We start from the raw sequence: 14,864 nt of genomic DNA, 5'->3' as shown, positions 1-14,864 counted from the left end.
GGAATGGAGAAGGGGGAGAGTGGGCTTCCCAGAACATCAGAGGCACTGGTTCGTTTCTCCAGCAGGTGCCTGAGTCCTCTCAGTGGCATTCCCACCGGGGGCTTGCTCACCTCCGACGATGAGACAGCTCCTTCCATCATTGGATATCCACATATACAATTTCAGCTACTTCTGCCCGTACCATAACCTCTGTGCTCTCACTGAACATCTTAGCATATGCACAAACAGAACTAAAGTACCATTTGGAAAAGGAGTAGAGTGCACCATCACATGCATTGCCACGGACCAATTTATTGGCTCACAGCACTACTAACATAGGGGGTCCTATTAGTCCCACCACCCAGATGAAGAAATAAACCCTCACAGAAGTCAAGCTCAGAGCAATGGAGAAGAGCAGAGTCTGGGTTCACATTTCAGTCTCTCTGATGCCAAAGTCTATATTCCCAGCATGTAAGCTCTGCTCCTTCTCCCTGAGGCCACACAGAACCAGTCCAATTCACCCTCCCAGAAACTAACCCAGGTCCCCAGGACTCTAGTCGTTTTTACTCTAGACAGAAGCAGTGGCTGGACTCTGCACCTGCCCAGGAGATCATGTGGTACAATGAAAAGGACATCAGTTTCTTTCCATTGGTTCTGCTGCCAACTAACCCTGTGGCCCTGAGCAAGTCGTTGGATGCCCTTGGGCCTCCATGTTCTCATCTATGCAAATGAGGTAAAGGGGCCCCCAGTTTGTGACTCTGGATTCTCTCCCCTCCACCCAACCCTAAGACCTGAGCTGCTCTAGGCCCACAGTGGCCCAAGGCTTCAACACCCTCGGTCTGGGAAATCTCAGTGACCTTCTCCAACCCCCGGGACAGCTTCCTTTCTTCCTCTGGACTGGACTTCCCTTTAGAGTTAGCTCAAGAAGATGCTTTAGAGGGGATCAGTGACCAATACCCTGACCAGACACACAACCCTACCCTTCCACAACCCAAACATCAGCCTTCTTTCTTTTTTTTTTTTTTTAAGATTTTATTTATTTACTTGACAGACATAGATCAAAGGTAGGCAGAGAGGCAGGCAGAGGTTGGGGGGAAGGTTCCGCTGAGCAGAGAGTCCGATGCGGGACTCAATCCCAGGACCTGGGACCATGACCTGAGCTGAAGGCAGAGGCTTTAACCCACTGAGCCACCCAGATGCCCCAAAACGTCATTCTTAGAACTCAATTTCCAGGGGAAGGGGAGAGAAGTGGAAGTGTGTAGTCCACGAAGAATATCACATTAACATGCAAATGTCCTCCTTAAGTTTGCTGCCATCATCTGGGTAGATTCATTTGTATGATTAGAATAACTTGAGGTTACTTAAAGGATGACACCTTGATGTCCATTTTCTCCCATATCTCTACACCAACCCTGCTAAGGCATGGTTAGAGCTGTCCTCATTTCACACATTCAGCAACTGAGGCCCAGGGAGTGAAAGCAACTTGTCCAAGATCACATGGCTAGCAAAAGCAGAACCAGACTTTGAACCCAAGTCTGACTCTGAGCCTTTAATTGTGATCACTACTCTATACCCCCTCACAGCCTCAAAGCCAGCTTCTCTGGCATCTGGAAGTTAGATAAGAGGTAATGAGGGCTTAAAGGGTCAGATCCACCCTCCCCACAGCATTAGAGCCCGTGTGGGTCGTTAGAGGCTGGGGAAGCTGTCTCGCCCCATCCTGCTGGCATCTTTCTTGGTAGAATGTCTAATGCAACCATCCCTCTACTGAGGACCGTCCTCAGGGTCCCAGAAGGAAAGAGAAGCATCTAAAAGAGAAATACCACAATAGAGACATCTCACTGATTCCTGGAGCATTGCAGTGTGGGGACAGAGAACACAGAAACATAATTAAAACTGCTCTAGCACCCTAAACTGCCAGGCCTGCAGGCCGAAGGAAAGAATGGAGTGGACTTCATATGGAATCGGGAGGCAGTATGCACCCTCAAGCTCCAAGTGTGGGAAAAAATGGCTATGCTGTAAACAAGATAGAAGAGCCAGCCACCCATAAAATCTGCCCCATTAATAGAAAACATATAAAAAAATTTTTTCTCTGTGAGAGTATCAAAATTACAAACTGCTTTCAGAAAATAATATCACTGAAAAACACTGATCCATGGAGAAGCAGACTAGGGCTGGGACACACAAATGCTCCCTAAGGCTGTGGGGTCCCCAACCACCCCTCGGAAGATTTCCAAACATGAGGAGGCTGACCCCTGGCCCCAGGAGATTCTGATGGAGCAGATAAGGTGCAAGACCTGGGAATCACAGTATTGGTGGACTCTCCCCAGGAGATGCAGTGGTATTTCCAGCCGGGTCTGGGGCCGAGAGACCACAACCCCCAAATGCCAGACACGGTTCAGCACCAGGGACAGGGGCACACGCACTGGAGCTTGCAAAAGTGGCAATCACTATGCCCATGTGGGGAGTTAAGCAATTTTACTCTTACTCTTTTCCATGGGGAGAGAAGAGTGGGAACTTCTTAATCCTTCCTTTGTGGTTGGGAGGAAAGCATATGCTCTTCATGGCCGCGGTGACCCAAGCTTTGCAGGACATGAAAAGTCAATGCGGAGCAGGGTGGAGACTCACACCAGTCTCAAAGATGAGGGTTGCCCCTCCCCAATAAAGGACTTCCTGCTTTTACTTGGCAATGAGGGAGAAGCAAGAGGGAAGTGGAAGAGTCCTGGACTGGGAGTCCTGTGCATTAGTCTTGAGTCTCTCCCTTGGGCAAGCCACCTTCTCTCTCTGGGCCTGACAGCATCATTGCCTGGGCTCTGTGGCTGACAGAATAAGGCTGAGGTTTGACCCTAGATCTTTTTGTTGACTCAGATAATGCTTTCTACCTCGACCTCACTCATCATGATCTCCAAACAGTGAATAATCCCAAACCAGTGTTTCTCAAACTGTGACCCTCCAAAGTGGGCGTGTTCCAAAGGACAGGTGTTTCGTGCCTCCAAAGAAGGAAGGAGAAATACTATAGAAAAAACAAGTTTGAGAATCACAAAGGTAAACAAGGTCAAAGCGGCCTCTCTGCTGTAGGACTTCTGGGCCCTCTAATGCACTATTGTGTGTTATTTCCAAGATGGTGAGCAAAAGGTACTCAGTGTTTCTCAAACATCCTTCCATGGAACACCTATAGGAACAGCTAATGGTTTTATAAATACACACACCACATATATAGCCCTTCTCACATGCCAGGAGCTATTCTAAGATCTTCCCATTTTAGGGCACTTAACTTCACAACAATCTATGAAGCAGATACTATTACTATGACCATTTTTGCAGAAAGAGAAACTGAGGCACAGATGGGATTACATACTTGCCCAGTCACATGGCTGGTGTGCTCCAGAGGCTGCACTTTAGCTGTGTCCCTGGACCGCAGCTCCCACCTTGAGGACCTGGAGTTCACAGGCCACCGTCTGGGAAATGCTGTCCCGCGTGCAAGTCTATTTAGCCTTGGATTTTAGCAAGAGATTTTCCTTTCCACTTTTGTTTGCTTTGGACTGCTGTTTACATTCCCTGAGCAAACCGTGGCAGGCCTGGGTGATGACTGGGAGGCAAGAAGAGCCTGTATGGTTAAAGGTATGTGTGTCTGTGTGTGTATGTGCCAAGTTCAGGTTGGCCTTGCTGTCGGGGGCGGGGGGGGGGGCTGAGAACTGTTGCATTTCCAGTCACCTGGTGGTGGAACAGGAGACAGGAGAGAACGGAAGGAGAGGAGGGAAAGGGGCAGGGGAAGAAGAAGGAAGGGGGAGAGAGAAGGAAGAAAGCAAGGGTGTGGGGGGTGGGGGATAGGCTGGGGAAGAGGGAACAGAGCAGGGAGCAGGGAAGAGGGGAGCAGAGGAAGAACTCGGGATGGTGGGAAGTTGTGAACCACCTCCCCTCAGTCCCCAGAGCCTGGGGTCTTCTGCCCTACCTTCCTCTCAGGGCCTCACTTACCCCCATCCTCCTCCGTGAGGGCACCTCCCTTCTCTGTAGCCTCAGCCCAGGTGAGTCCCCCTCCCGCCATGCATAAGGGCTCTGGGGACACCTGGGGGGGGCAGGATTTGGAGCTGGTCCTGCCTTGGGATCCCCAGGACTGTGTCTTGGGATCCCCTCCATCCCTGGAACCCCATTCTGGGTCTAGCTCTCTCTCTCAGGACACTTTTCTGCATTGTTTCTCCAGGACAAACCGACACCTGTCACTCACCAACACTCCTGCCCCTCCCTGGAATTTCAAATGGGCCTGACACAGTTTCTCTCCAGCGGCCCTTCCCTGCTTCTGTGGCTCATCTGCTCTAGGACTCAGCTGTGTTTCTCATATTCTGGTTTTTTAAAAAAAGAATTGAAACATGGGTCCTGCTTCTCTTGCCATGGGTAACATCAACACCAAACTGGAACATCATTGGTGACAGTCCCTGCTCCAGGCCCAGCCCTGGGGCTTCCTTGAAGGCATCAGGGTGATGTCATCCCACAGGCCTGACATGCCAGTGGACTCCGGCCCCATCCAGGTCAGCCCCCACCCAGCCTTAGGTCTCTCCCAACCCAAACCCTACTCCCAGCCCGTCCGGGAAAACATGTGGGGCCAATGTTGCCATGGTAACCATGATACCAGCGGTTCTTATTCATTAGGTTCAGGGTGTAGAATTACATGGCCTGGAATCACAAAATAAGAAGCATCTAGCATCACGGGAAGAACAACAGACTGGGCTCACCTCTGGCCACAGCGAAGTTGCTATCAGGCAGAGGGACCCCCAAGTTACCTGTCCTTGCTGGGACCCCACCTGTCACACACACACATGCTTGTGTGAATGTGGGGAGGGCTGGATGAGATGATCCCCAAAATCCCTGAATTGCTGGATGCCACCAGGAAGGTCCCCCCGCAACCACCCAAACAACTACCCACCAGCTCCACGGAGAGAATGGAGAAACGGTCAGAGGAGTATCAGCAAAACCTCTGTTTTAGGTCTCCCTCCCACGGCCGGAAATCAGGAACACCTTAGTCCAAAGGAAGCCAGCCTCCTTCAGGAGTTGGCCTCCCTTGGAAAGAAACCACCCTCCCTGGGCCAGACTGCCTGGAACCCCAGTCCCTTTCCCATCTACCTGCCCCTGGAAGCAGCCCTTCCTTTGGTCTAATTATTTCCCTTCCAGAGATCTAGGCTCAGGCAATCACCTGAAGTCAGGAGAAAGCTTGAGCTCAAAGAAGTGCATCCATGTTGCTTATAACATGGAAAACTTGGGAGTCCGTGTTTTGGCTATGAAGGAGTGGCTAAGGAAGTTGGGGCACATGTCCCCAACCAGAATACTGCGACAATCATTAACAATTATAGTTACTGGGACTTGTTTCTCACCTAGGAAATTGCTTATGCTCTGGTGCTAAGTAGGAAAAACAAGCTGCCAAGTGGTCTGTGCTGTATGGGTTTTTTTTGTTGTTTTTGTTTTTGTTTTTAGAGCATAGGAAAAAAAAAATAAAACCTTGGCTCAGGATAAATTGTCTTCTTTTTTGAACCTTACTTTCCAAATCTTTACAGCTAGCATGTATTATTATATTCTAGGAAGATTAATTCATCATTTTTTTTTAAAGTGAGCCTTGACAGGGAGGCAACAGGGTTTGACAGTCCTTGGTTCGAATCTTGACTCTGACATTTTGTCCTCATGGGCTTGATGATTTCCTTAACCTGTCTGTGCTGTGGTTTCCTCGAACAGGGATGGGGATGATGTCTAGTTTGAAGATAAGATAAGAAAGGGCCTCTAGAATACCCAGCACAGCCTGGCAGAGTAGGTACCCAGTAAACAGCATCTAGTAGCTGGACTCCCTGTGGCCATCGTCATACACCTGGGCTGGCTCAGTCCTCAGCCCCTTTTCAGATTCTTGGCCTCTGTCCCTTAGCCTACAGTTGTAACTCTCTCCTGCTCTCTCAGCCCGGGTCCAGCTCCCTTTGGTGAGTCTGTCCCCTGCCCCAAGCACAACCCCATGCCAAGAGCCCAGTAGCCCCACATCATGCTCAAAGAGTTGCCCAAAGGATTCCTCCAGGATGCCCAGCTCACTGTGCACACTCTTCCCACGCCCCTTCCAGCACTCTGAGCCCCCCACCCCAGCCAAGGACACTCCAGCCCCAGGGGCTGCTCCTTTCCATAGTCTTTGTCACCTTCCCTGAGTCCTCTGGGGGAGACACAGTCAGGCCTGAGTCAGCCTGTGTACCCTAAAGCCCTGCCCCGGGGGATAGGAGCGTCTTTCGATGAATCAGCCGGTGGCAGCAGCCCCACTCACCGGGCCTGGTGACAGACATGTTTTACCTCTGATAATTCCACCATTTCTGGCACCTAAGAGTCAGGGAGAGATGGAGCAGAGCAGGCAAGAGAACCGTGAATATTTCGTGGGAGCCAGAAGCAAGGGAAGCTCTCTGTGGAGTGACAGGCAAGGGAGAAGGGACAGGCTCCGAGGTGCCAGTGCTGAGCAGGGGGTGGGGGCCTGGGGACACAGCCCTGAAACCCATCTTCCCCATCTGCCTTCTCTCTCCCTCGTCTCTCGTCTTTCCCATTTCCTTTCCTCCTCCCTTCGTCTCCTTCTGTGTTCTTGTTTCCCCCTCCCTCTTTTCCTCCTCATTAATTCATTCCTATTTTTAATTCTTCCCCATCTATTTGTTCAAGTGTCCTCCCTTCTGCTCTCCCACTCTGTGCTGAGTCCTGTGCTGGGCACTGGGGACATGGATGAAAGAGACACAGCTTAGGTCCTCAGTGACCTTCATAACCCCCTCACTCCAGAGACTCCAGAGCTCCCGCCAGAGAAACCAGGGCTAACCAGCCCTCTGGGGTACCTGGGAAGGCTTCCCTGAGGAGGTGTTCCCCATGCAGAAGGATGAGACCTTCGTCCAGGGCACAAGGGAGGGCAAGGCAAGGACCGCGGGCACAGAGGCCAACAGTGGGCCAAAGTCAGAGTGTCACAGTGTGGCCAGATGCTGAGAAGATGGTGCCTCTTGATTTCCTGTGACCAGGCACTTTGCTAAGTGCTCTCCCTGTACAGAGAGGAAACTGAGGCTCAGAGAGTTGCATGACTTGCCCAACATCACACCACCAGTAAGTGGCAAAGCTAGGACTTGAATCCATACCTGGGTAGCTCTAAAGGCCATCACCTTGCTCCTTGACCGTGATAAGCCTCATTTCAATGGTTCTCAGAGGTGCAGGCCACTCCTGACAGGGGACCCATGAGGCCCATCCCTGCAAGCTCAGGACACACGTGGTACTTCTCTGCTGCCCACAAAGGCAAGGAGCCTCTGTCCTGTGAGCATGAGGCCTCAAGCTGTCCTGCACCACCAGGAAGAAATCAGGACAGGCCTTTCCCCTGGCCCCTTTCCCATCTCTCCAGGAGAGGTCTGGCTGGTGAGCGAGCCCAAATGGTTCTGACGACAGCGCTCTCCCCAACGCCCCAGCACCTTATTCACACTGGGCATCTGTCCCTGGCTTCTATAGGATCCAGCTGCTGGGGGCGGTGGGTGGACAACACAGCAGTCTCCCAGCCCTGCCCTGGGCCTCCCGAAATCACAGGGTTGCAGGTGGTGAGAACCAGAACACTAGGGAGGTCATTACCACCAAAGGCCTGTGGGTGGCAGTGCTGAGTACCACCAGCCGGGAGCCGGTGACAGACCCTGAACCACCACCTCCCTCTAAATGCAAATAGCAACTCCCACTTCCTCATTGCCTGGGACTCCTTTTTAGCTCAGCAAACGGTAGGGCAACCTGGAGAAATGGAAAGACTGAGGACTCTGGGGGCAGAGTCCTTGGCCTGGGTCCCAGCTATGGGACCTCACCTCTGAGAACCTAGGTTTCCTCATGTGCAGGAGGCTGACAGTGATATGCCCCCAGTACCAGGGAAAGTAAGTATTCATAATACCTACATGAAATAACACCAATTAAGCACCAATGCTTTAGCTGCATTTCATTCATTCATTCATTCATTCACTCATTGATTTTGTTCAGCAAATAGGCACATAGTGCCTATGTATGCCGGGCACCGAGTAAGGCACAGGGATGAGAGTTGAATACTCAAGACTAAGAATGACAAGGTCCCTCTTTCAACAGACTGCACGTGTTTGGGGCTGCCAAGAGTGGAGTGCCAAAAAGTATAAAACTGGGTCACAGAATTGCAAATGACTGGGAAGCTACCTGAGACAGGTGATTGTGGATGAATGGCAAGAAGGAGCCAGTCATGTAAAGACCAGGAGAGACATTGTGCAGAGGGAGGAGCATATGCAAAGGCCCTGGGGGCTCAGAGATCTCCCATCACCTCCCTCAACACCTGCAAGCTGTGTTCACATCTCCTGGTGACCCCTCAGAGCCCCTCCAAGAATGTCTGGGAAAGCTAGTGCCCCACTGTGGGATTCTTGGAACTGGCACTGCTCAGGGCTGTCCCCACAGAACTACCCCATCTCCTCTCTCCCCGGTGCCTTCTCTCCCCGCTCTGTCTCTGTCCATTTTCTCTTTCTCCTCTCCCTTTGCATCCATACTCCATCTCTCTCCATCTCCTCTCCTAGTTCACATTCTTCCCTGTCTCCATCCCACCGTCTTCTTCCTATCTCATCTAGATTGACTAGTTCGTTGGTTGGTTGGTTGGTTGGTTGGTTGGTTGACTAACTTCTCTCTCTTCTGGTTCCTGGCAGACTTTTAGGAATACATGAAACTCGAGGTCAACAATGATCCAGTCCAGGGGTCTCAGGTGGTCAGGTGGTCAGGCTCAGTCCAGGAACCGATGTCTGTATTCCCAAAGGAAGACGACTGCTCCGACTGCCCCACCATCAGAAGACCTCCTACCAAGAGTGCTTCTCTCCAGAAGGCTGTAGATAAACCCTATGATGGGAGACAGTGAGGTGTGTTCCCCAGCAAGTGTCGTAGGGCAACATCCCACCTTCATGTGGCTGATTGAAAACCAAACTATTGGCTTCCAGGAGTCCCTAGGGGATGGTCGGTTCAGACCACCTGGGCAATTTATTGGAAATAGAGATCCCTAGACTCAACCAAGAATTACTGAAGTGAATTTTCCAGGGCTGCAGCCCCAGGATTTATATTTTTAATAAGATTTCTGGGGATTTTGACAGAAAGTGGGAACTGAAGAAGCCAACCAGGGTGAGGTCTGCAGAGAGAGGAGTTCTCTCCCTCTTGAGTTAGCCATTCACCACCTCCTACCAGGTGCCAGGCAGTGTGCTCAGAGTGGGTACTCATGGGTGGAATCAGACAGAGTGCCTGCCCTGTAGAGCTCATTCTGCCAGGATTCTGACCCAAACCCTAATGCTCCTAGTAGGCCCCATGCAATCGGCCCATCTACCACTGGACCACTCATGCCAGCTGCACTGGCCCTCATCTGGCTCCTTGAACACTCTGCATTCTTCCTACCACCCAGCATTTTCCATGCAGCTCTATTCCATCTGCCTGGAACTCACCCCATTCCCATGCACACCCCATCTCTGCCTCGTTAAATTCTCTCATCTGCCAGAAACATTGGGAGTAAAATGGCTGAGAATCTGGATTACAGAGCCAGAGGGCCTGCGTTCAAATCTCCACGCCGCTACTTACCAGCTGTATATATCAGATTCTACTCAATCTTCCCATGCCTCAGTTTCCTGGTATGAAACATAATGGTCATTACTTCTTCGAGGAAGCCTCGACTCCTAAAACCAATTCCAGTTCCCTGTTAATAACTTCTCTTAAGCGTCCCCATCTCTTCTGGGTAGAGATTAAAGTATTTGTAATAAGGTTTCTGTTTGTAAAACTATTGGAGTCATGTCTGTCTTCTCCACAAGAGCAAGGACCACTTCTACTTTGTCCTCACCACTGGTCCCACACAAGGCCTGGCACTTCATGGAAGGTACAAGAATCTGTTGTATGAGCAAACCAAAGAATCAAGCGTTGCCCCCCTCAAACCAGACCATTTCACCTCTTCCCTGAAATCAACATCAAGCATGAGTCACAGTCAGAGGAACATTTGTCTTATACCCAGAAATCATAAGAAGGCAAGTTGAAGGCTTTCTGTAGTCTCTTGAGAGAATGCCAAAAGTGGGGGTTATAATCTTTGCTCAGACCAAACATCTTTAAATCCCTCCAACTCTGCCTCTGGGCTGCTCTAGCCTCTCAGGAAAGGGGACAGTCTGCTACTCTCGGCCAGAAGCCTAGACTGAAATGCTGCTGGTCATCTTTCTCATGAGGAATCTAAAGACCATACCATGTACTCTGGAACCTTCCTTCTCTAAGGGAAGGATTCCCTGGCCAACCATGGGACATACAAACCCCTGAAGGACTGATGGACAAAGAGCTCTCAGTTCCCCACTCCAGGCCCAACCAGCCAGTCTTGAGGTCCCCTTGGAAGGGACTTGGAGGTCCCTCCTCCACCATTTACTATAAACCAGCAATGAGGAAAGACAGTCTTAGTGTGGGTGCCTTTCATCACCTTTCATTCTTGATAAACATAGAGTCCATACAGTCCTCACAGAATGTCTGTGCTGTCAGGGAGTTGACAAAAAGGAAATATACTCTGAGCCTTCAGGAAGTTTTTTCCCCTCTCTGAGTTTTCATTTCCCCATCCATGAGAGGCTGCTAGACTCTCTTCCAGCTGGAAACCAACCCAGGGTTCAGGTACATCTAAAACAGCAAAAGGAATTGGTCCAGGGCTTTAAGGCATGGAATTAGAAAGAGCCAAGTCTTCCCTGGAGACTTCCTGGGGCAGTCATAAAGACAAGAAGGCTCTTAAGTGACCAAAAAGCCCAGGTCAGCTTTTATCAAAATGTATGTGGTATAAGAGTGCCTCTAGGTGTGGGTCTGAATCACACATAACATTTCTTTCCCATAACCCTCAGTCTGCCTAAGACACATTTGCATCTAATCTCCCTCAGAGGGCTGTAAAGGCACCCACGGTCAAGAAGCACACACATTTTTGTGTCCCTGGTAATGGGGGGCACCATACCATGTGTGCTAATGGAAACTCATTAAGTGTCTGCTGAGATGAGGTTTTTTTTTTTTTTATTTTTTATGACTTCATAGCCTACTGGCTGTGTGCTTAACCTCTCTGAGCTTCAGTTTTCTTACCTGAAGGAAGAAACTAAACAATATACATACCTATGAGGTCATTCTGAGAATAAAATTATGCATGTAAGATGCTAAGCTCTATGTCACCACAGAGAAAGCTCTCAAAAATGTTAATAATTAATAGTATTAATTATGGTAGTAAGATGGTAATGATGGTGATAATGGTGGTGAGGATGGTGGTGATGGTGGTGTGGTGGTGTTGACAGTGATAAAGTTGTGATGATGATGGTGATGATGGTGATGATATTGGTGGTGATGCTGGTGGTGATGGTGATAATGGTGATGGTGATGATGCTGGTGGTGATAGTGGTGATGACAGTGATGTAACGGTGGTGATGGTGGTGATGTTGTTGGTAAGGATGGTGGTAGTGGTGGTGATGATGGTGGTAGTGATGGTAGTGATAGTGGTGGTGATGGTGGTGGTGATGATGGTTGTGGCAATGATGGTGCTTGTGATGGTGGTGATGGTGGTCATGATGTTGGTGATGTCGGTGGTGATGATGATGGTGGTGATGGTGGTGGTGGTGGTGATTATAGTGGTGGTGGTGGCAGTGATGGTGGTCGTGATGTTGGTAATGATGTTGGTGGTGGTGGTAGTGGTGGTGGTGGTGGTGATGTTGGTGGCAATGGTGATAATGTTGATGGTGATGATGATGGCAGTGGTGATGTTGGTGGCAATGGTGATAATATTGATGGTGATATTGGTGGTGGTGGCAGTGGCATTGGCAGTGGTGAAAACAGTAATGGTGCTGATGGTGGTGCTGATGATAAAGATAATGATACTGTGATGGTGATGACAGCCCTGCCTAGGTCAGCTCAGGTTAGTACAGAATCACCGCCCTCTGGTCCTTTGAGTCCAGACAATACTTGGCAAAGCAAGGCACTTGAAACCCCGACAAGTCCTTCTGGCCTTAGGTACTGCCACAGAGGCCGTAGCAGAAAGTACACACCCACACTCAGTAAGAGGTTGGGATGTTTCATATGGCATGTTCTGCCAACAAAAGGTGAATGTAATAATTTTGAAAGTAATATTTGTGCACTTGAGCTACTGAACAGCCATTTAACACAGTGCTCAGCAGGGAAGGCAAGACACACGGGCAATAAGGAATCTGTATCCATTACACCCTAGAGGGCGGCTGACGCCGGTGGGTCGGGAGCCGAATTCCATTTGTCTGGGAAAGGGCTACCTATGGAAATAAACCACAGACATTTGTTGAGCATCTACCGTGTGCTGTGTACAGGCTGGGCTCTACAAAGGGGTACCACTGAGTATGAAACCCAGCTGTTACCCTGAAAATCTAGGTATGGAGAAAGGAAGCACAATACATAGAATAGTGATGCTATCATCTGTCCATTCATTCAACAAAAGCACTAAATACCTAGCTTGTATCAGGCCTGTGGCATGTACTGGGAATACTCAAATAAAAGAAGGCTCTGTTCTCAAGGAGCTCCCAGCTTGGGAGAAAGACAGATGAATAAACAAATACTCACAAAAGAGCAGGCTCCAACGGATACAATGGCCATCACTCACACAAGGCTCGCTATGTGCCTGGCACTGGACAAAGCATTTTACTTCTGTCATATTTAATTAATCTTACCATGAGCCTGTGAAGGTGGAACCATTAGGATCCCCACTTTACAGAGGAGCAGCCCCGTGGCCACATAGGGTAAGTCATTTGCCCTAAGTCACAGAGTTCCTAAGTGGAGGAATCAGGATTGGAGCCTGGCCTTGGGACTCTTGGGCACCCTCCTGGTCCAGGAGATAGGGGGCCAATGCTCCTTGGAGGACCAGGCAGGGGTTCAGAGGAGACCCCTGAGCTGGGCCATGAAGGAAAAGGAGGAGTATGCCAAGAGCTGGGATGCAGAGGGCAGGCGGGGTGTGAGCAGATCAAGGCATTCTAGAAGTAGCCACGGAGGGAACCACACGTGCAGTTGAGAACACATGTGTCATTCTCAGGGGACAAAGAGAAGAACCAGGGGCTAGATGGAAAGTTCCTACAGGGGAAGGGGGAGTTGAGACTGCTAAGTGAGGGGTAGGGGTCTGATGCAGACCACTGGACTGAGAGCTGAACTATTGGGAGTCTCAGCCTGTGCTGAGCTCTGCAGGCTTGCTGGGCAGTCCAAGAGCCAGGAGTGACTTCTTGCCCTCCAGGCACCTGGTCCTTAAGAAAGCCAAATCCTTCCCGGGCACCGATTAAAATTCCACTTTCAAATACATCTCATGGGGTAGAAAGAGCACAAGCCTGGGCTAGAATTCCACCTCCAACCCATGCTATCTGTGCAACTTGGGGCAGGTGCTCCAACTTTTCTGAGACTCGGTTTTCTCACCTATAAAATGGGCTGATTTATACCTACCTCACTTTTGTAAGAAGCAGGACAGTATTAAGAAAGAAGGAAGAAAGGAAGGAAGGAAGGGAGAGAAGGAGGAGGAAGCAAGGCAGGCGGGCAGGCAGACTAGACTAAGAGCTGACATCCAGTAGTTCCTAAATAATAAATCTTTACTTTCTCTCCACTTCCTTCCCTTTTGGTTTCCCCCATTCCTAGAGAGCATGGAAAGTACAGAGCCTCAATGTTCTGATTGTCCTGATTTCAAATATTCTGTTCTCTTGTCCCCACACATCATCAAACATCCCCAAGATCCTAAAGTTTCTGCATCCAACATGTCTTCCAGAATGTGCAGCACTCCTAGAACTAGCCTGGAAATCCTCTGTGGGTGCTGGTTTGGGGTTCAGAAAATACCTTCCCCATATAGGGAGGGCGCAGGTTTAACACAGGTAACATGGGAAGATGCTTATCACATTCCCCAATGTTCTGTCTACCTTGAATTAGAAATCAGTCTGCAGTACTAAGGACAGATGAGGCTGGTTGCTTCTGGAAGGCGCTGGATGCAGAGGGAACCCTGATGCGTCCCCTTAACCTGGGGCTGGGGCCTGGGAGGACACCACACCTCTCTCCACCCCTTCCCGGAGCTCCACATGCTTCTACCAACTGCCATGAAGATGCCTCAGAGGCGATGCACACTCTACCTGACCCCCGCTCAGCTCCTGCTCTTCATCCCCAAGCCTGCCCCCACCAGCAGCCCCATGTTTACCACTTCAGTCCATGGCTCCAAGGCAGTCCAGATAGCCAGAGCTCATTGCCAGCATCCCTCCCCCTACTGGTCTCCTCCTCAACTGTCACAAGCCTGTGCTGCCGCCCCAAGGTCTCACAGCCTCCCCTCCTCTGCATCTCCACCCTTGTGACCTAAGCCAAGCCCTAGCCTTCTCTCAGGACAATACCCCCCTCCTGTCTGGTAACCTGGGGATCCTGTGCTCACCCCACCCATTCATCACACCACAGTCCAGCCTTGCAAAATGCAAACCTGCTTATGTCACTTCCTGGCTTGATGGTTCCCACTGCTCTTAGAATAAAGGCACCAGTGGGGGACCTGGGTGCCTCAGTCATTAAGCAACTGGCTTCAGCTCAGGTCATGATCCCGGGTTCCTGGGATGGAGTCCGGCATCAGGCTCCCTGCTCAGTAGGAAGCTTGCTACTCCCTCTCTCACTCACCCTGCTTGAATCCCCTCTCTTACTGTGTCTCTATTAAATAAATAAATAAAAATTTAAAAAAAAAAAAGGAATAAAAGCACCATTGCTTCTTTTTTTTTTTTGGCACCATTGCTTTATTCAAGCCCAAGGCAGGGCTCGAACCTAGGACCCTGAGATCATGACCTGAGCCGAAGGCAGAGACTTAACCCACTGAGCCACCCAGACTCCCTGGCACCACTGCTTTAAAGACAATTTTCCCTAATGGGTCAGAA

The sequence above is a fragment of the Mustela erminea genome, chromosome 10 (genome assembly GCF_009829155.1).
Source record: "Mustela erminea isolate mMusErm1 chromosome 10, mMusErm1.Pri, whole genome shotgun sequence".
NCBI lineage: Eukaryota > Metazoa > Chordata > Mammalia > Carnivora > Mustelidae > Mustela > Mustela erminea.
Note: the sequence above shows the minus strand (reverse complement) of the source record.